General features: G+C 57.0%; 1 protein-coding gene across 1 annotated transcript in view; it reads right to left on the bottom strand.

Moving 5' to 3' along the window:
• Positions 1-15,111: 15,111 nt before the first annotated feature.
• Positions 15,112-22,830, bottom strand: part of PWWP2B (PWWP domain containing 2B) — a 63,771-nt gene continuing 56,052 nt past the window's right edge. The window contains exon 3 of the mRNA XM_075423999.1: positions 15,112-15,586. The gene's annotated coding sequence lies outside the window, so the exon portion shown is untranslated. The remainder of the gene's footprint in view (positions 15,587-22,830) is intronic.

Below are 22,830 nucleotides of genomic sequence, written 5' to 3'. Positions count from 1 at the left end.
ATCAGACTTGCAGCGCGCAGCCGCAGCCCTGACACGTGCAGGCTCCACAACCTTTGTGAGAAATCTGCAGTTCTGCCACCGTTCTGCATCCCCTCCAGAAAGAATCGGAGAAATTTAGATTCATATCTTCTTTACCATGTGCTACTGATAAACATCTGCATTTTGTAATCACATAAGTGAGAAATAACGTGATAACGAATGGAAGAGATCACATTTACTAGAGACTGGAGGTGGTTTTTCTGAGAGAGATGTTTTCACATTGATTGACTGTGAAAGCAGATTAAAGGAAACGTCAACACTACAGCATTACACATTATTTTCTAAAATGGGAGGAGTCAACAACAGTTATAAAAAACGGCCTAAAAACATGTAGCTCCACCCCAAAATTGTTTTCTAATGTGCAAGAAATTGCCACGTTAGCCACAAGAAAGTCATATTTTGAAGCACGGGAGGGAGCCAAGAGCCAGCGGTTGGCTGGGAGCTGGCTGACTCAGGGCTGAACACTGTGGCAGAGAGCAGAAATTGCGGGGCTGCTGAGGGCCAGGCTGCAGCTAGGGTTTTTCTGAGTACGAGCTATGTTGGCAAAGTCGAGGTCTGGCACATGCTGCAGAAGTGCGCAGCTAACAGGCCCTGGCCCCCCAGCCCACAGCCAAACGCCCGCAAAGCCTTGGGGCTGCTGGAGCCAGGACTGCACGGCAGCTGGGGAAGGTGTCTGCCTCCCATTTTATATGTGACAAACACAGGTAATTACAGAAGTGTGAAATCCAAAATTGTAGCTGGGGCTTTGGGCAAAACAGCGTAGTCCGGGTACTTTGAGTCCCAAGCCTAAGATTTCAATAGTAGATAATTTTGTCCCATGTGAGATGGAGCTGTCTCTATGAGGAAGGTCTTCACCACGTGCAGAGCCCTTCTTTCTAGTGTTCACAACTAACAGGAGCAGCCATTATTCTTCAGTTTACTTGGTGAACAGATGCTGGCTTTGGGTAGCAGAGCCTGCCCCCATAGCAGGTCGCCGGGGGCCGTTAGGAAGCCCTGCGGGGGATTATTCTGAAGAAGTCAGCAGGAACTGGAGCAAAGTGATCTGCACTGCTTCACAGGGAGGGGTTTTCCACCGTCGGAAACGCTCCAGCTCCCTGAAACACGGACAAATTGGCAGGCGAGCAAGCCCTGCTTTCTGCTGCTTCTCTTCCAGATCTGCTGAGCGGCTGGAACGCGCCTCCCCGCATCCTTCCCCGGGAGCTCATGTTCCCCACCCCTGGCTGCTCCGTTTGCTTGGCAGAAGTGCCCAGTAACCCGCTGGCTGTTCCCACCTGCGGGCAGGCAGCGTGCGCGCCATTGCCAGCCAGCATCTAAAATTTTCTCTGCTATATTGGTCTCTAATGGGCAACGTTATTTTAATGAATTACATCTTTGTGGAACTAGGCATTCCTGGAAGGCTGTTCCCGATCCGCACGGTGCAGCCTGCTCGCATTCTTGACCATTTACATCTTTTGCATCATTAATGGCATTGCAGGAATCCCACTTACATGAGCTGGGGAGTGCTCTGGGAGCGAAGAGCTTGGCATGCCCCAATTCAGACACTGCAGCTTGCAAACTGGCTCACCCTCTCTGGGCGCAGGTCGTCCCTGCAGTTCAAGTCGTTAAAATTAGCTCCGGACCTTGCCCAGGGCTGTCCTTCCAACATCATGCAACAGCAGCTTGCAAAGACGGCATTTTGGAGACATTTGAGATAATGCTGGCAGCTGCCGACCACTGGAGAGGGTGGAAACAGTATTTTAATTCACACATGATAAAGAAGGCTTTTATCTGAAAAAAAAAATTCCTCATCCAGCTAGAATGAAGGTCAGGAGCAGGAGCTGGTCCCAGGGCTCAGCTTTCTGAAGGACAAGGCAGCGCCCACGGCCCCCAACGACGGGGAGCTCTCCGGGGCATCCTCCCTCCAGCTCGCCCCGGCAGCGGCAGCCCACGCCGTCCCGCGGGTTGGCAGCGGGAGGGGAGGGCGGGCGAAGGCAGGGGCTGGGGGCTTGCACCGCCGACCGCCGTGGCCTGGCTGGCCGGGCGCCGGGGGGCTCGGTGACCCACAGCCGCTGCGCTGGGGTCTCTCTGACTGCTCAGGCTGCTGGGGCCGGCGTCTGAGCTGCTGGCGTGCTCAGCGAGCTCCTCTCTGAGACCAGCATGGGTCTAACTGTCAGAACTAAAGCCTTTTATCACAGCTGAAACAGTCCTGTGCTAACACCCAAATTTTGTGTATAAGCATGCAGCTGCATTTCTTGTTTTCCTTTGAAATGCTACATTAGTAAATAATACATATGGAATTTCACTAAAGCTCTGTAGTCCTGCGTGTCAGAGGGACGTAAAATAACGCAAGTGCTTTTAAAATCGAAAGCACCGTGATCAGCAAGCGAGGGACCACACGCCGTGGCACCCATGGGCAAGTGGACCCGTGCAGTAGGTGAGCCCCCGTCACAGAAGTGTCCTTGCTGCAGAAACCGCTGTGGGTTTAAACCTCGCCATTGCTGCTCTCAAACGCTTTGAAGTTTATTTTTGTTTCTCCGGGTTTCCCAGAATAGGACATGTCTGTTACAGCCACGGCTGTGGGCGTGTGGGCAGGGAGGGGGTCCGTGGAGCACAGAGCGGTCGCCCTGAGACGCACAGTGCAATGTGGCTTCAGGCTGCCTGGGGAGGGGCTGGGGTGGGGATATGTAATTAGCAGGTTTTCAGTCTCTCATTCTCCTGCAGAAGCTCATTTTTAATTATCTGCTCTGCCCTGCGGCTGCTAGACTCCTGCCTGAAGAAGAGAAAAGGGGGCTCTCCCGAGGGACTTATCCCTGCTCCTACTTCACAGACCGCAGCTACCAAAATAACAGCGATGAAGACGCTCACGTAAAACCCAGCTTTTCCTCTGGGCCCAGAGCAGACACTGCGGACCAGACGTGGCCTCCAGAAGCGCCGCTGAATTTTTGCATGGAGAAGGTGCTGAGCTGGTAAAGGCAGCTATGCGCATCGCTGTCGCTCTCGCTCCCAGCATTCCCAGATGTTGGCAACAGCCTCACAGCGTTGGGCAAAACAGCTTCGGGCAGAGCCGGGGCAGAGCCGAGCCGGGGGCTCACCGGCCCCTCGCGCTCCCCGTTCTGGGGTCGGTGGGCAGGGCGAGCACTGCGGCCATCGCTCCCGGGGCTGGGTCTGTGGCATCTCCCCCATCTCAACCTCTCCCTCCCCGCACCGCAGCCATCGCTCCTGGGTCTGAGTCTGTGGCATCTCCCCCATCTCAACATCTCCCTCCCCGCACCACGGCCATCGCTCCCGGGGCTGGGTCTGTGGCATCTCCCCCATCTCAACCTCTCCCTCCCCACACCGTGGCCATCGCTCCCAGGGCTGGGTCTGTGGCATCCCCCCCCGCATCTCAACCTCTCCGGCCCCGCACACCGTGAGCTCATCCCGCCCCGAGCCCCGCTGAAGGTGACCCAGAGCCCCCTCCTTCCTCCCCAGACGGGCCCTGCCTCGCACCCACGGGCAGGTGTTTATTTATTGAAGAGTCTGTGCGCTCTCTCTGGGAGCTCCAGTAACTCCAGTCTCCATCAAAGCGTGCTGAGGGTAATTACAGTGATTAAAACCCACTGAATGATTAGCAGATTATTGCTGCTGACTGATTCACCCAGAGTCAGCGGGGCAGCGTCCCCAGGCCTGGAGCAGAGCCCTCCCGCGCTGGGGACGGGTCCCTGCTGCCCGCTGCTGCTCCTTAGTTAAGCAGGAGGGTGGCTGCTGCCTGCGGCATCACTAAATTTAGTCTGCTGGGAGACAGAAGCAGCGTTTTGCTGCTCCGACTTCAGCAGCATCTTGCTTCACCGCGCGCTCTCCGGAGGCCAGCAGAAACAGACTGTGGGGAACTGCGCCCGGATGCAGTGAACCATCCCTCGCCTGGCCAGTCGCCCTCGGCTGCTGTGGAACACGCTACCAGCAATTTAGAAATGAAAAAAATACAAACAGACAGGAAAAAGATGCTGGGAGTGTTGCTCCTCTGAGGGATTCAGGCATTGCTCCGCCGAAGGGAGTGAAACGATCTCTAGTTCACAAGCCAGCCCTTCCACGGGCACCCAGCCCCGCCAGCGTCCGGGGAGAGCTGAGGTACCAGCCAGCAGCGCGGGTTTTCCTCCGGCGCGCGGGGCTGGAGCTGCGGGCTGCGCTGGCAGCACGTGCAGAAGGACGGTGGGGAACAGAGCCGGGGGAGAGCAGGCAGGGGTGCAGCGGGACACGAGGACCCGCTGCCAGCAGGAGCGGGGAGCGGCGCGGGGTGAAGTCACCCTCCTCGCTTCACCCCCTCGCCGCTCTCGGCTCTCTGCTGCCCGATGCCGCTCCTCGCCGGGAGGTGCCTGCGTGCTGCGAGCCCATCGCTGGCCCGCGGGACCCCCGAGCGCGGCGGGACGGACGGGAGCCCAGTGCGGGGCGGGGGCACGCTGACAGCCACGGATCGGGCACGGGCATCCAGCAGGACGGAGCCAGCGAGTGCTCGGAGCAGAGGTGGCCGAAGCACGGGGCAGACGCTCAGCAAACGGGGCAGAGCAGATGTGTTTCAGTACTGTATCCACTCCTCCTCGGGAAGATGCAGCGAGGGGCCGGGTAAATGCTGGGAGCGAGGGGCTGAAAGGACAGTCCGGCTTTTATGAGCCCGGAGCAGAGCAGCTCTGTAAGCACACAAAGCAGAAGAACGAAAAGTGATTTTCTTTTTCATTTTGCTTGCATCCCCAGCAGCTCAATCTCACCTCCCTCTGAGTACCTTACACTGACAGCGTTTAGACTCCGGGAACAAAATGTTTTCAGGTCCAAAGCTGATGTTTTCTCTTGCTTCAAAGCGATGTGCTTCATTGTATAAACCATTTTCTCATTTTGCAAATTCCCTTTGTATTTTCAGAAGCTTTTATTCAGCCGTCAGACAGAGAGGACTCTGCAGCAGCAGCCACACCGCCATTTACGCTGACACGGACAATTCGGAGCAGGCCATGCAACCGTCCCTGTTTCTGAGGGTGGCACCCGCGCAGCAGCGATGGATTTTCACCTCCCGGCAGTCTCCAGCGCAGCATGCTGAAAAGCATTTACACTAGCAAAACAATGTGAGTAGCCATTAAAAAAACCCCTGAATTTGCTACCCAAATTTGGCAGCTATCCTGGGGCTCAGAGACGACAATCTGCGTGTCACAAAATGCAGGGGGCAAACCTTCTGGGCATCCCCACCTTGTTCCAGCCCACGGCCGTAACAGTGGGTTTTGGCCAGCCAACACCAAAGCCAAGGAGGTCAACTGGAGAGAAAGAAAAAATGAGCAGCTTTTCCTTCCTGGGCTGAGCTCTGTCCCTGCCGCTCGTGAGACGGCCGTCCTGCCCGAGGACTGCACGCTGACCACAGCAACACGCCGAGACACTGCGTGAGGCCACCCTTTCACAGGCATTTTCCGCGTCCTTAGTAGTAAAATCCCTTAGGGTGAAAAATAGAACTGTCTGGTTTTTAAACTCCCACTAGTGAGAGATGTGTCTTACTGAAAACTGACCCCTCTGTGTTTTACATCCACTGGTGCTTTTCCTTTTGTTAAAAATCTTCCTGAGTATCTTCATTACTTTTTCTGCTTTTAAAACAAGAGTCAGAAGCTGAGCCAGGCACCTCTGTGCAGCCCCTCCCGGCCAGCAGCCCTGGACCAGTCACACCAGTCTCCCAACACGTGCTGTGGACGCTGCTGCTGGCCCTTTCCAAGGCAGCGAGCCCGGTACCGGCGTCTGCCCGAGTTTCCCCCTGGCAGCTGGACCCCTGCCTAGCCCCGGGCTTTGCCGGTGTCGGCGCTGCCGAAGGACTCAGGGCTCCGGCAGCAAGGCCAGCCTGGGTGCGGGGGGGTCGGAATGGCTTTCCCTTGGCGTCCCCTTAGCTGCTTCTCTCTGGAAAAATGAGAAATGTTTCCCTTGGGCTGGGGAAAGCTGCCGCCGCCTTCCCTGTCAGCATCACTGCTTCTGCCACAAACGAGCAAGGATCTGTGATTTGCACGAGTCGGTTTGCAGAAGAGCAGGAGTTTGGAGTCATACAGGCTCACAGATAACTTGAAAGGTTCCCAGATAAAAAAGTCAAAGCCTGCTGATGAGATGCCCTTTAGCTCAGGCTGGGTATGTGGGGGGAATCTTTCAGTCCCTTGTTCCTGCCTTCCACCCTCTGGTTGTGCTCTGAGAGAGGAATACGATGGTTTCATCAACAGCGGATGAGCCACAGTCTGGAACTCACACTTTAAAGGTCACAAATAACTATGTGCTAATTTCTGAAAGGCTGCCTGAAGTGAATACCATTGTAACTCTTCAAATAAATCATGTTTGTATTGGCCTTGTAAATCAGTGCATTGCTGTGGGAGTTACCAACACTCAGTTTTAAGGGGTAAATCCTTGATTTACTCAGTTACAGAGTTTAAGCAGCAATCGTGTTGTCCCAGCCGTGCTTGCTAATGAAATGATTCTGCTAGCAACATCAGTGACCCTGTGAATAACACCAGTGAGTAATTTCAGCCACAAAACCGTCTTTCACTTGATAATAAGAAGATGGTCATGCATGTAGGATAGTGCTAACACTTGAGAAGAAACAACTATAAATAATTATTGCAGGTTACAAGTGATCTTGATGGCTCTCCTAAGACAATCAGCACACGAGTACCAAGCCAAGCAGCAGCGAACAGCATTTGCCCAGCCAGCAGGCCTTGGCTTGGTGCAGCCTCTGCAGCACGAGCTGCTCCTGGGGCTGCTGCACGGGCAGCGACCGCTCGGCAACGCCGCGGCGACCGCTCGGCAGCGCTGCGCACGCGGCGAGGGGCCGCGGGCATTGCCCGGATGCGCTGCCCGCACAGCGCGTCTTCAGAAACCGGTGTCCAGGTGCCAGCTGGAATGCAGAAGCTGAAAGGCAGCCAGCAGTCGTTCGGGGGAACCTCTGTTTGCTGCGAGGGCTCCCTCGTCAGGGGCGTGCAGATGTGCCCCAGCGCGCAGGTCAGCACCAGCACCCCGAGTCTGTCACACTGCGCAGCAGGCTTTACGCCTCCGTGACTCGGCTGCTGAACTAGTTCTGGGCTGTGGAACAGGAAACAGACTATTTTGGCCACTGTCAAGAAATTGTTGCATTTTATTGCAAGGAAGAAGGCTATTTGAGGACTTTGAAAACAGGCCTTAGAAGATCAAAAGCCCAGAATACCTTGTGCTCTTCTCTTTCGCCGTCTCGCTGCTGGCAGCGGTGGATGTGCCCCGGCAGCAGAGCCGCTCGGCAGCCGCAGAGGAAGCCCCGTCCCACCACCGCGTGCCCTGGGGAGCAGCCCCGCTCCTCGCAGAGAGGTCCCCGTGCAAAAGCTGCTGGCGTGCGGGTGGAGCACAGCCTGCCTGATACTGACCGTGTGTTTTGGGGGTGAGGAGCCTCCTGGCACAAGCCCCCGCCGTGCCCGCGGCAGAGCAGGCGCTGCTGGGCTGCCAGCCCCGCGGGCTCGGTGCTGCCGACGAAGAGCTGCTTCGCCAGCAGCTCTGAAGGTCAAGGTGTGCTTGTCTAAATAGCACGGCTTCCCTTTGTGTACGTGTCCTTCCGTGCGTTTAAAAGCTCTTTGGGATTTACCCCAGACTATGAAAACGTAGCACGCGGCACGGCTGCATCCACGCAGCGCGGCGGCAGCTCTGGCAGCGCGCTTCGCGGCTCTCGCTGCGGAGGGGCTCCGTGCCGATGGCCTCTAGACCCAACTTCTTCCTTCTGATACACAAGCTGGCCTCGCATACCAAGGACCGCTACAGGGAGGGACGATCGCTCTGCATCATCTCAGTTTAGCGCGGTCCTTCTGGCACGTTGCTCAGCAGCCACGTCAGGCTTTGCACGGTCGATCCCATGTGCTGTGGAGAAGCCACCAGTTAGTAACCACGGAGGGACGACAGGCAGAGGGCTTTGTTTTGGAGCGGTGGGTCTCCAAACGACCTGCAAATCGACGCAGCAGGTACCGAGCCCCCGGTGCATTGGTGCTGCCGCAGGTCTCGCCGGCAGAATCACTCCTGTCCCAAGCAGGCGCCGATGTTTGCCTGTGATTTTTTTCTAGTTGAACGGATTGTGTGTGATGTTTGATCAGGCGCAGGAGAGCCAGGTGACGTCGGCACGAGGCAGCGCTGCTGCTGCCAGCCTCTGGTTGCTGCAGACCCAGCGTGGGGGACGGCACGGAGCAAGCAGCTCAGCCGGCCTTCTTCAGGGCTGCCCGGCACTCTGCGTGTGCCAGCGGCGTGGCTGGCCGCGGTCTTTACGGACAGGCAATATTTCCCGTAATGCTCGAGTGTATAACCAACAGCCACGAGGGCAGGAGCCCTGTGAGACTCTCCTCTTAGGACAAGATGAAACGCAGTCTGTATTTCCCACCCAGAAACCCACCCCATGTTAAAACTTTCTTCCAAAATTTTGCCTGAAGGTGGAATTTCCCTCGAGCCAGGACGTGCCTTCGCCGCCGGGTGCTTGTCGCTCCAGCGCGGTGGGAGGCCCGGGGGCGAGGAGGCACGCTCCATCAGCCCGCCCCGTGGGCATCACGGGAGCTGCACCCCGCTTGCTTGTGGGGTCTGCGGTCCCCACCCTTCCAGCACGAAGGACTGCCCAGCGATGCTCTGTCCTACCAACCCATGGTTCGCCATCATCAGCTCCCGGCTTTGTGTGTCTCCTCCTCGGAGACGGGGCAGGGGGAGCAGGAGGACTGCCCAGCGATGCTCTGTCCTACCAACCCATGGTTTGCTGTCATCAGCTCCGGCTTTGTGCGTCTCCTCCTCGGAGACGGGGCAGGGGGAGCAGGAGGACTGCCCAGCAATGCTCTGTCCTACCAACCCCACGGTTTGCCACCATCAGCTCCCGGCTTTGTGTGTCTCCTCCTCGGAGACGGGGCAGGAGAGCAGGAGGGGGTCCCCTTATTGCCCCCCTCCGTGCACCGGGGGGGCAGCTGCCCGCAGAGGTGGGGACAGACATCCAGAAACAGGCTGTGCTGGTGAGCAAGGCGGCACATTAGCGAGTGTGGTCCCTCCTACAGGGCACAACAAAATCCTCCAAACGCTCTCTTTGCCTCCGTGTTCTCTGAGCGAAAGCAGACACATCCACGGAGGGGTCTTCGCCCGGTATGCCTGGGGGGAACACAGGGAAGCCTTGCGGGAGAGTTTCCTTGGGAATATTGTGGCGTTGAGGTGGGGAGGAGGAAGGGTCCTTGTGTGTCACCGCAGGCAGCCGGTCCACGTTTACCTTCTCCCTGCCAGCCACAGCATCCGGGGAACAAAACGGCCACTGTCCCGCGCGCAGGAGCGGGGTGGGACGCTCAAACCAGCCAGATCCACCTCCTGCCCACCAGAACACCCATGTCCAGCCAGCCCCCTCGGGCCCTGCGTCCCCTCCTCTGCGAGGCCAGCGCGGGGGTGGCCGCGCAGCCGGGCGGGGGCCGCGGGAGCAGCCCCGAGGTGGCACGGCGTGGCCGCGGGCATCGGCCGCGTGTCACCGCCTCACCGCAGCCGCCCGTCACGCGCCCGCAGCTGACAGCCCGGGGGCTGTGGGGGAGGAAGAGCACGGTGTCCCTGCCGGGTGAAGGTGCCCTTGTCCCCCCTGCAGCCCCCGGAGCCCCTCCGGGGAAGCCATGTCCGTTCGGGGCTGGTTTCCCCCCGCTCGCTGTGCTGGGACGGGTCGGTGCTTGGATTTCAGCTGCAGTTGGGTTTATCGTGAGTAATTCCCCAAACCAGAAATCCTCGGGAAATGCATCAGCCGAGCTTCGCAACTCAGAGAAGGCCAGAACGGAACGGCTTCACGGCTCCCGCGTTCCTCCTCAAAACCTTCGAGCCCGAAGGCGAAGCAGAACCGCTCTTCCCTCTCTGCAAAGCTTCGGGTTTGAGCAGTGGCGTTCTCCCAAGGAATCAGACTCTGTGATGATAATGATGATAATAATTATAATAATAATAACAACAGCGGCGGGACCGCCTGCTGCTGCGGGGTCTGGCCAGGGCGGGGGGAGCTGCGGGCCTCCCCCCACGCGGACTGACCGACCGTGTGCTAACGACGCAGCTGCAGCACAGCCAGGACTGGCTGAAATCGTGAAATACAAGCCCCGAAACAGCCGGCACAGGTCATGCTCCAAATATGGAGCAGCCATTTGGGGGAAAAATGTTACCTAATCTGACATTTTCAGCCTGCAGCTGCAATTTAATTGCTTAATACCCATAGCAAGCAGTTTTCTCGTAAATTAATAGCATGATACATGTTAGAAAATTAAAATAGCTTCTGTGGCACTCATGTTTTTTTGCCTTCTTACCTTCCTGGTATATTTTTAGAACAGGAGATGTTATGGTTCTGAATCTCATAAAAAGCATTTACAATAGTTAATATTTAGTGTATTAATGCACCAGACTGCAGCAAAATTTATACAGGCTTTGTCTGCCCGGGCTGGATTCACTGCTACGCACCGAAGCAGCAGCCCAACCAGGCCCGACAGCAGCGACCGGTGTCCCGGGATAAAGACCTCGTGCGGGGAGACGCAGGGCGGACACAGCGGAAGCCTTCGCCGCCACGGCTCCGTCCGCAGCCCGGAGCGGCCGAGGGGGCTGCAGGTCACCCGGGGCTGGGGCAGCCGATGAGGACGGCTCCCGGGATGGTCCGGCAGCCCCAGCCCCACATGCCGCGGTGGCAGGGCACCAGCGTGGACTGGTGAGGGTGTCGGTGGGACCGAGGGGAAGAAGTACTGAACGACGACAAGGTTAAACAAAAATTCCTTGGATGATTTAAATCTGCTGGAGCACGGGAGAGCCCGACCCCTGCGGCACAGCAAGGACCGGGGAAGGGGATGCGGCATGGGGGAGCATCACCAGCGCCCTTCCCGGCAGGGTGCCCCGCGGGGACACCCAGCCTTCTCCAGCCTGCACAGCCAGGGGATGCTCTCAGCAGCGAGGTATGCCGGTCAAAATGGCGGTAGTCAGCAATGGCCCTCTGCAGCCACCCTTGGTGCTTAGGGCAGTGGTGAGGAGGGTCCCGGCCAGTCCTCGCTGTGCCCCCTCCCTGGCTTCAGGGCTTTACCCCGACCCGGGCACTCCTTGGTCTCCCCCCTTGCCTTTGAGCAGAGGCCAAAAAGCAGCCCTGGGGTCAGGTCCCAAGAGACTCCCTGGTGACTTATTTTTAAAGTGACGCCCTTGAGGAGAGCTCTCTGCTCCCCAGGCCGGGGCTGAGCCCTGCAGAGGCATTGCTACCCCACCAGCCGCTGTCCCCAGCACGCCGCAGCGCCCGCACACCCCCAGCCCCGGGCTCTGAAGCCAGCCTCCAAGCCTTGGACACCTCACCACGAGCCTGGACCTTCTCTGCTGGCTGCCCAGTACTGCCCCGCGCTCGCCCAGCCCCGGTGGGCCCCCGAGCTGGAGCCACGGGACCCGTGCAGCCCCCAGCAGCCCCCCAGCCGGGAAGGGGTGGCACGGTGCTGCCAACACCCTGTCCCCACGACACAGACCTGTCCAGGTGCACTGGTTTCCTCCCAGCAGCCGGGGCTTGCTAATGCCAGGATGTGACCCAAGGACCCCAGGCTCCGGGGAGCGCAGGGTCCTTCGTCCTGGCTGTGCTGCTCCCCCCCTCCATCCACACCGGCACTAAAACCATCGCAACTGGAATGCTCTTCATCCAAAATATTTGGCACTCGCCTTCACTGTTGGGAGCACTTCAGTGTGTGGATTTGAGGTGTTTCATAATCACCTTGGGAGGAGCCACGACTCGAATAGTGCATTTTTCCAGCACAGAGAAAGTTTCAGACCATCAACCTCTTGCAGTTCGCTTCTAACGAGCTTTGGTAGCAGCACAGGGTTTCACCAGCCATCACAGGGCGCGACGCAGCCCGAGCCCAGCAGGAACCTGCGCCCAGCGCTCCAGAGGAATCAAAGCTGAAATTTCAGGGACTGCTGGAGCATCCCCATGGGAACTACGCTGCCTTGGTGGCAGCTTTATAGCCCTTCTCGCTCAGCCCCGGGGAGAAGTGGAATCAGGCAGGTTATCTGCAAGCCTGATGGAGCCATTCTGGCAGCCAGGCACCTGAAATGCTTTGATTTAAACCTTCAGGACACACCAAATTAAACAGGGAACTGATCAGCCTCCCCGGCTCTAGCACCATGGAAGAGCCAAGGCAGCATAAACTTACCTTTTCGCACCCTGTCCAGCTCCCAGGCTGGCTGGAAACCCTCTAATGAGCAGGCTGAAAGGAGTAACAGGACATTTTCCTGCAGCAGAAACCTCTTACTGACCCAAATCAGCTCTGGGAAATCATGACAGCGATGGAGCGGCTGCAGGAGTTTGTAATGGACTTCATGATAAAGGGCCTGTTTATATATTTAGCATTTTCCTATGCCAAAATGCAGAGGGAGCACATTTTGATCTGGGCTTTCATCCTGAGGGCTGACCCTTCCTTCCCCCAACAAACAGTGCGGTGAATTTAGCAGGACAAGTTCTCCCGCTACAGATTTTTGCTAGTGATGAAAATCCTGCAACAATTCGCCTCATTCCTTTGTCGCAGTTACATCATCTCCGATGCCTTCAAAAGACGAACACCAGCAGAAAGCACAGTACAGAGGCAGGGTTCCTCACACTGCTATAAAAAAATATAGCCTGCTATCGTTTCCTTATTCCTTCACAGAATCTAGCCAGTAAAATACTAGCACTAATTTACCAACAGCTGCTCATAAATTTGGGAGTTTTTTGTTACGTTTTTGTTTTCCTCCCACCAACGTGCCTCCACACCCTCATGGCAGCTGAAGTGCCAGGACCCCATCCGCGGTCTCCAGGACACAGGCAGGCGCAGCTGGCCGCTGGTGAGAACAGGAACTGTGTGCTCAGAACACCCATCTGTGCTTCAGAAAGGTATCCCCGAGACCCAGGAAATCTTTTATCCGTAGACGGTCATTGTCGATATTTCACAGCAGAGCAGAGCTGTCCCTGTGCCAAGGGGAGACAGCGTTTGCTGTTCACGAGATGGGAGCTGAGCGGGGGACGTCTGGGTCCCAGAGACACCGAGCCTCTTGCTGGGAAACGGGCCACATCTTCTGATCCAGCGCTTTCCCATTCATCAGCACGCTTCGTTTCCCCCTCCGACGGGAAGGATGTGCAGACGGCAGCACTGCAGCCAGACACTGCTGCCACACGAGCTGCGCTGGGCGGAGAGCGCAGCACCAGCACCGACTGCTGCGGCCGGCGCGGCGGCAGCGGAGCCGCTGGGGATGCAGAGGGGCTGCGCACCCCTCCTGCCCCACGCGCAGCGGCAGGCACCAGGCATCGCGCCGGGGCGGGCGGCAGCGGCCGGCTTCCTCTGCGCTGGGCACTGCGTGGGACAGCTCCAGGTCGTTTCGGACCCCAGGCCCGGTTCTCAAGCCAGCCGGCGTGCTGGTTCGGCCCACGCGCTGAGCCGCCTCCAGTCCGAGAGAGCGGAACGTGCCGGTCTCGGCTGGCGGGATCAGCCCCCACGGGGCCAATCTCACCCACGGAGACTTTGCACTTTGGACTCTGACTTGATGGCAGTGAGGACGAGGGACGCTCCACGGAGCCGTGCTCGTCCGGTCTAGGGGATGGTCAGGACTGTACGTCACCGCTGACACGGGGGTGGCACGATGCCCGGGACAAGCTTTGTAGATCACTAACCTCTTCCTCAGCAGCTTGCGTTTGGTGGACCAGCTTTCTGGCCTGGTTTCCCCAGCAGCGTCCTGCACTGTGCCCACTTCCCAGCGTGGCATGGCCGCTCTGGACACCTCCCGGGGTGCTGGTCCTGCAGGGCAGCGAGAGCCAACAATGCGACGGGCAGCGTGCGGAGGGGATCCAGCCAGCCCTCGGAAGCGCTGGCACTGAGCAGTGATACCCAGAACCGTTAAGACTGCCTTCTTGGGACTTCAGAACAGGAAAAAAAAATGTTTATTAGGTAAATTCAGTCTTCCAGTGCAAAACCAGCAGGCACAGAAACAAAGTCAAATGTAAAGAACACATCCTGCACCCACACCAAAGCCTGCCTCTGCAGATCCCAGCATCCTGCCTATTTGCTCTCCTATTTTTAGGAAATAGTTTCAATTTTATTAAGCAATTTTCAGAAATCAGTACAGCCATTCATATGAAGGTTCAGTATGTTAATAAACAAGCCAGACAGAGGAAACCCAGTAACAAGCCTTCTCTGCGTCATGAATTCATCTACAGCAGAGCTCATAAGTTAAATCATTTCTTCTAAATCACAGAACACATGCACACTCTATAATTTAAGTCTGAGCCTTGTTTTAAGAGGTGGCCTCAATTACTGGGACTCCCCTGAGATGCATCACTGGAAAGCCTTCACAATTTCTGAAACAGGAACAGGCTGCATAAGGTCTCCCTTATAGCCTCAAGCCCTTACAAAAGGTACTTGATCTCACCACGTCCTGAAAGCAAAAGTAGATTTTCCTTGTAGGGTTTCACAGAACATGCAACTCCTACATCTTGTATTTTCAGATTTGTTATTTTTATTTTTATTGTTGTTATTTAACGAACTCAATAATAGGTAAAGTGGAATGTGTTAGCAGTATTGCCTTTTGCAGTTCAGTTTTCCGGACGCGCCTACAATCAGATTTGCGGAACTGCAGCACAGGGACTGACCCGCGCTCCGAGCACCGCAGGTCTAACGCGCAGTGACCTACACCTTAGAGCAAGCGGCCGTTCTGCCAGCAGCAAAGGCTGCCTGTCTTTACACATAACAGCACATACTGCAATAGCACAGGACAAACCAGCTTGGAAACATTTAAATCCCCAGGTAGGAACAGCAGGACGCAGACCACGAGCCCTGCGGCTCAGAAGCGTTGTGCTTGACTTACCTGGATGAAAACCAGACGCCCACAGCTCCTTGCAGAAACCCCTCCATGGCTGCGAGGTTACTGAGCTGGGCCAGTCACCTCTCCTGCAGGCATCAGGCACGACTGGAGCCCAGCACCCTGCAGCAGCCCTGCGCTGGGCTGAAATGGGTCCCGGGCATGGGTGGGGTGGGGGCCCAGGTGCGGCTGCTCAGGGACATTAGGGCTGCTCAGCGCCCTCAAGGCCCTGACAAAGCTAACGCGTTTCCAAAGTCAGACATCTTTGACAGATTGTTTTACTTCCTATTTATTTCTGTAAAATCAACTGTCAGTGAGAGCTGTGCCTGGGCAGGGCAATGTGGCTGTCCTACAAATTGTACCAGCAGAAGTCACCGCAGCCAAAGTACGCTGGCACTGGGCTGCTGAAGCCACGGCAGCCACGCGGGTGAGGCTGGGGGCTGCCCAGCTCTCCCCGGCCCCCCTGCGCCCGGGGAAGGGGCGAGAGGAGCTCTGCCGAGTTGTGTGCTGCTGCCTGGCTGCGCTCGCTCCGGCCGCGGAGCAGCGAGGGGCTGGTGGGGGAGCGTGGCAGGACGGGTGCTCTGCGTGGGTGCAGGCTCCCGCGGCCCCGCTGCCCTCTCGCTGCCCCGCTCTGTTCTGCAGTGCAGGAGCTCTCAGTCTTCCTCCTCGTCAGGTGGGCACGCTGGGCTTTCCCATTTTCACAGCTCTCTTCAAAGCCTTGCTCCATTTGGAGGGTGAAAGCACGGTTCTGCAAAACAGAAAGTCCAGGGGAATCATCAGATCATGGAATCATGCAGGTTGGAAAAGGCCTCTAAGATCATCAAGTCTAACCATCACCCCAACACCCCCGTGCCTGCTAAACCATGTCCTGAAGTGCCACATCCACACGTTTTCTGAACCCCTCCAGGGGTGGGGACTCCACCACTTCCCAGGCAGCCTGGTCCAATGCTCGATAACCGTTTCAGTGAAGAAGTCTTTCCTAATATCCAGTCTAAACCTCCCTGGTGCAACTTGAGGCCGTTTCATCTTGCCCTATCACTTGTTACCTGGGAGAAGAGACCGACCCCCACCTCACTATACCCTCCCTTCAGGGAGCTGTAGAGAGCGATAAGGTCTCCCCTCAGCCTCCTCTTCTCCAGCCTGAACAGCCCCAGCTCCCTCAGCCGCTCCTCATGGGACCTGTTCTCCAGACCCCTCCCCAGCCTCGCTGCCCTTCTCTGGCACACCTTGGCACCTTCACACAGTGGCACCTCCTTCTGAGAAAATAAACGGTGTGAGCATGTCGTCCTGCAGAACACGCAAAGATGTCCCCATTCTATGTAGGAAACCTCAAATTAAGTGCAGCATGTTCAAAGAGCGCAGTGAAATAGGATTTACATCTCTTGTTTTTAAATATTGGACATTTCCAAACAGCTTATACATTTGCTTCAGAAAATGCAATTCTACCCAGTTCTACCCCCGTACCAGGAATGCAGCTTTAGCTTCCTGGGCATGATTTTCAGCAGATTTGTCCTTTCTTTTGTGCAGCATTCATTGTCCGGCCTGACAGCTGCTCCTCTGTCTCTGCTCGCGCCTTTTTATCAGTAATCTCTTCTTTGATTTGTGTGGGTTAATTGTTTTCCGAAATGTCAAAGCTTATTTCTCGAGTCCTGAGCACACACAAAAAGACAAGCGGTGTGACGGGAATGCAGGTACAGCCGGGGTTTGGAACGCGACTCGGGCACGGCCTGCACACCCATACCTGCCGAAACAGCCGCGCGGCTGCTGCTTGCCCTCCCGCCCCGAGTGCCTGCCGTCCCGCAGAGCAGCAGGAGAAGAGCCCGGCAGCGTCCCGGCAGGGTCCCGGCAGGGTCCCGGCGCGCAGGGGGTGGCCCTCGGCACGCGCAGCTGACCCTCGGAAGCACACCTCTGGACATCAGCAGTTCAGCCTCAAACTCTCGGAGCACTGGAAGCGGATGCTGCATTGCCTGGGATCAGGTGGGAAAACGCCGGTGAGCATCACAGAGCTGCAGACGTCGCTGCGAGCACAGACTTTGTCGCTTCCGACAGAGCCTCGGCAGCCGGGACGAGGCAACAGAAGCACGAAAGACGGCCATCACCCCGTCAGGTCTCCACATTACATGCTGCCTCGAATACTGTGGGGCGGGTAACGGATGGGCAGTGTGGGCCGGTTCCTGTTCGAAGCGAAGGAAGCCGTACAGGAGCTCAGGACGCAGCACAGCCACAGTAAATACTGTGCAGGCGCTTATTGTGGTGACATTCCACGAGGAAATCCGCTCCGCAGGCAGCAGAGGAGTGGGGCCTCCCCTGGAACAGGCAAACACAATAAATGCAGACAAAGAGGATTTTGCGACCGGACGGTGGTTTCTGCTCTCCGGAGCGCCCATCTACCTGCCGCGGCGGCCGGAGGGGAGGCCGGGAGCGCAGCGCTGCCGGCACCGACCCCCGGGCTTCCCCAGAGCGGCTCTGCCGCGAGGCGATGACCTTGCGGCTTGACGAGCGTGGCTGGGGTGTCGTTAGCGTAGGGACTAATCACTGTTCTGACCACGCCACCGTCTGCGCTGCGCCTTTGGGCTGGAGCGGAAGCTCGCTCCCTTGGAGGAGCAGCCAGCGGCTGGGACGTGCCCGGTGGCACTGCCTGTCCCCTCCTGGGCGGCAGATAACCGCTGTCACGTGCCAGCATGGCACCGCGTGGCATTCCGCCGGCTGCGACACAGCGCCAGACACAGTTACTGAAATTACCAGCTGTTATTCTTAGAAATGTGCCCTCCACAAACCGCGAGGCGCTGCCAACAACGGCCGCAGCGATGACGTTACCGGCACCGCCGCTCTGCGCCGTCCTGCTGCCGTCACCGTGCCGCTGGCCTCGCACCCTTCGCAGCCGCGCACACTCCAGCTCCAGCCCCTCCCCGCGCTGCAGAACCGCGTCCTGCCCGCTGGGCTCCAGGGAAGAGACCTTCCCGCTCCCGGCAGCTTTCGTGCCCCCGGAGTAAGCAGCGACATAAATCAGCCGGCGCAGAGGAGCGCGGGAGGGAGGCTCCGGCGCTGCGGCAGCGACGGGCCGACGAGCGAGGCAGGCGAGGAGTTCGCCGAAGCCCCGTCCCCGTCTCCTCTGGGTGCCCAGGCCCCCAGCTCAGCGCGGCGCAGCCCGGAGGGTCCAGCCCAGCTCTGCCGGAGGCACAAGCCGACATCGGAACGCTCAAGGTCATGCGTGAACTTCACCACACTTTATGACAACATCGGATTTCGTACAGGCCCTTCACCTGTGCCCTGTCAAGCTTTGGGATCTCCTGCCTCAGACCTGGAGAGCAGCTATCAGCCCAAATCAGGAAGGTCCACGGCTGTTGTCATGTGTCACTAGTCATTGCTTCAGCTGCTGCAACCACAGGCGCCGTTCTCCTCCTCTGTGCAAGCTGAGTCCATTTAAAATGCCCTCGTTCTCTTCCGTTTTCATTGCTAACGTTAACAAGCTCACTAACATTCTGGGGAAACGTTCCTTCTTGCAGAGATGGCTCAGCAGCTCCGTATGTGACCAGAGCTACTCAGGCCATGGATCGCAGACCATTCCAGCTGCCCGTCAGCCCCTTTCCCTGGGCCCTTCGACAGCGCAGTCCCGGGGGCCGTGTCTGTTCTTCAGTCTTTGGGGGGAAAGGCGAGGGGAAGCTGTCGCGCCTTCCATGGCCTTTGCTGGCTGCTGCCGCCATGTGCAGCACCCGGGCTCAGCTCGCTGCTGAGAGCACGGAGACGCCTTTGGACCCATGGCACGGGGAGGGGAGGGCAGGAACCGGCGCTGCATTTCTGCCCCTCCCGTCCCCCCTTCTGCTAGCCGACCCCGCTCACAGACTGAGCAGCCCCTCGCGAGCCTGGGCCCGTCCCTCTGCTCGCTCCACTGCTGCTGAACAGAAGGGTGCTTTCAAAACCGGGCTCAGCCTGCCTAAGCCTGGATTGCTCCTGGAAAAGCTTCTTCTCCCCTAACACCGGCACAGGGCGAGCAGGGTGACGCTGTGCCCCGTGCGCCCCGCGTGTCATCGAGACAGCCCTGCACAGGAGGTGCTGGAGGAGCTGGAGACACCAGAGGAGCTGGAGACACTGGACACAGTGGAGGAGCTGGAGGCCCTGGAGGAGCTGGAGACGCTGGAGTCACTGGAGACACCAGAGGAGCTGGAGACACCAGAGGAGCTGGAGGCACTGGAGGCACTGGAGGCATGGAGCGATGGCGGGCGCTGCCACAGCCAGCACGACGGGCTAACAGCACTCTGCTGCTCCCACCTCGGTTTCCCCTCAGCAGCTGCATCGCCCCGGGAAGCAGTACTGTTATGTTCTCTGCTGGCGTGTAGGGAACTGCCTTCAGCACCAGCGAACGCGTGGCAAGGAATGAATTCATCCGGCCCGAGAGAGGAATTTGCTGTGGGAAATGCCATTATTTGACATTTGATTTTATCCAAAATTAGGGTGAGAAGTGGAGACACTGATTAGTTTAACAAGATTTCAGCTCCGGCAACAGCTAATTTAGCTATCCTGGCATTCTGAAATCTCAGCGTGAAATTCTAATTTGAAACCTTTCATTTCAAAATACCGTTTTAGAAGAATAATTTAGGGAAAGCGCCACTCTCCTGCTGAAACAATTCCAGGGAGAAATGTTTCAACTGCCTTCAGTACTGAATATGTAAGAGCTAAATACGCAATAACGCATTTGGCTATGCACAAGTGTGCTCTCCGCATCTGAAGAGCAGCTATTTCTCATCTCTCTTCCATAAAGTTCTGTGTAGAAAAAGTAAATTGCAGGGAAATGTGGATGGATGCTCTTAGAGAAACCCAATCTGAAATTCAAATGAATGCTCACAAACACCAACTGTGTCCTTTTTAATCAACTGCTATTGCAAACTTAATTTGTATTGATCATGAACATCTAAAGCTGGAGATTAATATCAGCCAGCGACTACAAACTGTGCTGCGTTTGTCTGCAAACAGCTGCTTTTCACTTGCAAATTGGTGGGTTTTCATGTCCTGAGGGGTAAAAAAGTATTCAGGAATAAAGTATTCTGATATATGGGATATTCCAGAATATTCTGGAATAAAGGACTGGAGCACATAGTCTGCAGCCTGCTTCTGGCTGGCTGATGATCACAGCTCATTAGGCAGGGCAAGGGAGAGCAGCGGGAGGGATCCCGGGCTGGGAGCGATCTGCCCTATTGCTCATTGCAAGTGTTGGCACTTTTCTCCCCAAATGGCGGGCGGGCGGTGGGTTTGCAGCTAAAGCAGCAGCGTGGCGCGCTCCCGGGCACCCAGCTCTGCGGGCAGCCAGGACGTGTCCCACCCCAGCACGAGGTCTCCGCTCTGGCCACGTTCTCTCCTCCCAGCTCACGCTCAGATAAGTTTTTCTGTGGTTTCTAGCTTAGGTTTCCTACTTGTTTTTCCTCCCCCTTGCCCACTACTCCTGTCCTCCCTGCATGCCTCTTGGCTTGCTTTCTTAGAGAGTACCAAAATTGGCAGCTTCTGGCATTTAGTAGTGTTTTAAACTACTGTTTTTTTAAAGCAAATACAGCAAGGAAGCACATTAAACTTTTCTACCATTTCATAAAAACTCTGGTGACCAAACTCTGCCTTAGGATGGTATCCACGCCAGCCGGCGGACGCCCTGCAGGTAACGCAACCCCTAAGAGCAGAGTGTTGGCCATGTCCGGCGCGCGCCGGGGCCAGGCTGCCGGCGGGGTGCGGGGGGCCGTGCGGGCTGGCCCCTGCCCCGACCGAGGCTGCAGCCCCCGAGGGTGCCCGCGTCCCCCAGCAATGCCGCGCGCCGCAGCCGCTCTCGGGCAAGCAGGGGCCTGGCTCTCCCCACCCGACTGGTTTGCAACCAGCACAGCGAGTTGTTCAAAGTTTCCCTCCGAATGAGCTCATCTGGCTTCCCCTGGATAAACAGCAAGAGACGTGTTTGATGTTTCCCTGCTCAAATACTCTGTTTGCTTCCTTTATGCTCAAACCCAGAAGAAACAAGAAAATGGGAGCAAAAAAGCACCCAGACAAACCAATCTCCGCAATCCGCACCGTGTTCGTCGCGATGATGAGAGCCCGCTGCCTTCAGCCCTCGCTTTGCAGGGGCACCTCGCGGCGGTGGCCTCTGCCGGACGCCGATCCATGGGCACGCTGCTGGAACGGAACAGCACTCTCGTTCTTCCTGAGCAGCAGGGCTGTCCTTCCAGCCCCGAGCCCACAGCGAGGTCTCGGACCGGGCACACGGCCGGATGGAGGAGGCAGAAAGCCTGGCGTGGGGCTGCCCAGAGTGGGTGCGAGCACCCAGCTGTGAGATTCGGGCTGCGGGCACAGCCCGTGCCGTGGGCATGCCCCGGCGTGAGGGCCACCGCCGACGTCTTGCATCGATCAGGACAGGGCTCGGGCAAAGCTTCCCCGGCAGTGCTCTGCGGGACGGACGGCCTCGCGCAGTGAGAGCGGAGCCGTTCCCCCGTGGCCAGGGGTGATGGTGTTGGTGAAGTAATATGGACGTTTTAGATCAGGCCTAGGCACACTGGGCATGGAGCTATTCATCACTTTGCATTCTCATTCGGGAACGCCACAAGAGCATCACTCAGAGGGAAGGGACCTGCGGAACCTGGGTGTTCCAAGGCTGACTCCGTGGGCTGTGCTGTGGGCAGTGGGGATGCGGGGGCCGGTGTGCCCGAAATCACAACCAGCTCGCCAAAAATGGGGCCCAGGTGCCCGAACCCGCATTTTTTATTGCCTGTTGCAAGATGAACCAATGTTGGCAGCAGCTCAGCAGAAGGATGGTGCTCTGACAGCGAGAGGCTTCTGCCCAGGGGTGAGGGGCTGCAGGGCTGCACCCACGGGCAGGGTACGCGGAGCTCTGACCCACGGCCACCACCGCAACGGGCAGGGACGCAAGCGGATGCCCGAAGCGGGCAGACGAGGCTGATACGCCACCAGATTGCCCTCTGGAATGCACTTCTGGCAAGGGATTTTTAAATAATTTATCAACTACCATAAATTAAAAAAGAAAAAAGAACCCTGAGGTGGTAGCTGTCCTCATCTTGTTCAGCTGTTTCACCGCACTTTTCATAAAAAAAGAAAAACCACCATTTTTGAAATTTTGAACACAATCAATAAGAAATATCAGTCCATACAGTCCAAGGTTCATTGCTTTCAGGCAACCATTCATAAATATTTATTAGAGAATTAAAGAGCTATTAACAAGGGTAACTGTTGAGGAGCATTCATTAACTGTCTTCCACAAGAAATGACATTTGCATTTTTCGGTAAGGAAATCCACTTTGTGGAATGGCACCTTGCATGACAATAAAATGTGAGATAAAACCTGACATGAAGGCAAGAAACGCCCATTTCTTACACAAAGGGTGCTTAGGATTGCGCATCCGAGCCGGTTTAGGGAGCTGATAGAAGAACACTTTTCTGGACCCTGAGTCACTCCATCCTGGCCCCAGCACCCGACCCACCTCTCCCCACACCGCAGTGGCAACTCATCTCTTTTCAGTAACCATGATTCATCCTGATTTGCATATCCTGGTCCCTGACTCCACATTTCCTCTAATTAATTCCCCAGAAAGGCGCTTCACCCTGCAGTGCTGTGTAATTATAAGTTCTGCTCACATTTGTCACAGCAGAAGGCCCGGCTGGGGCTGGGGCTGGGGTGCCGCGGCGTGGACCCGGCCCCGACGCCAGCGGCGATGGAGGCGATCGGGTGTTTTACAAACACCTACGCAGCGTTGCACTTAGGGGCTCTCCGCTTGCTCACCCGTTGCACACAGGGGCTTTTATTATCGTCTCAACACCCAGACCCAGCAGGCACGATCCCGTAAGTGACATCCACCGGTCCCTCGAGTCATCCGTAAGAGAGGGGTAAGGGCTCCACGGATTTTACCTAAGAAAACCGGGCAAGGCAGGGTCTCAGAGGGGAGCAGGAGGAAAATGATCATTTGGGGGCCAGCGAAAGCAAACTAAAGGGGCACAGCCTGCGGCCGA

This window comes from Opisthocomus hoazin, chromosome 6 (assembly GCF_030867145.1).
Source record: "Opisthocomus hoazin isolate bOpiHoa1 chromosome 6, bOpiHoa1.hap1, whole genome shotgun sequence".
Lineage (NCBI taxonomy): Eukaryota > Metazoa > Chordata > Aves > Opisthocomiformes > Opisthocomidae > Opisthocomus > Opisthocomus hoazin.
Note: the sequence above shows the minus strand (reverse complement) of the source record. Positions and strands in the feature narration are given on the sequence as shown.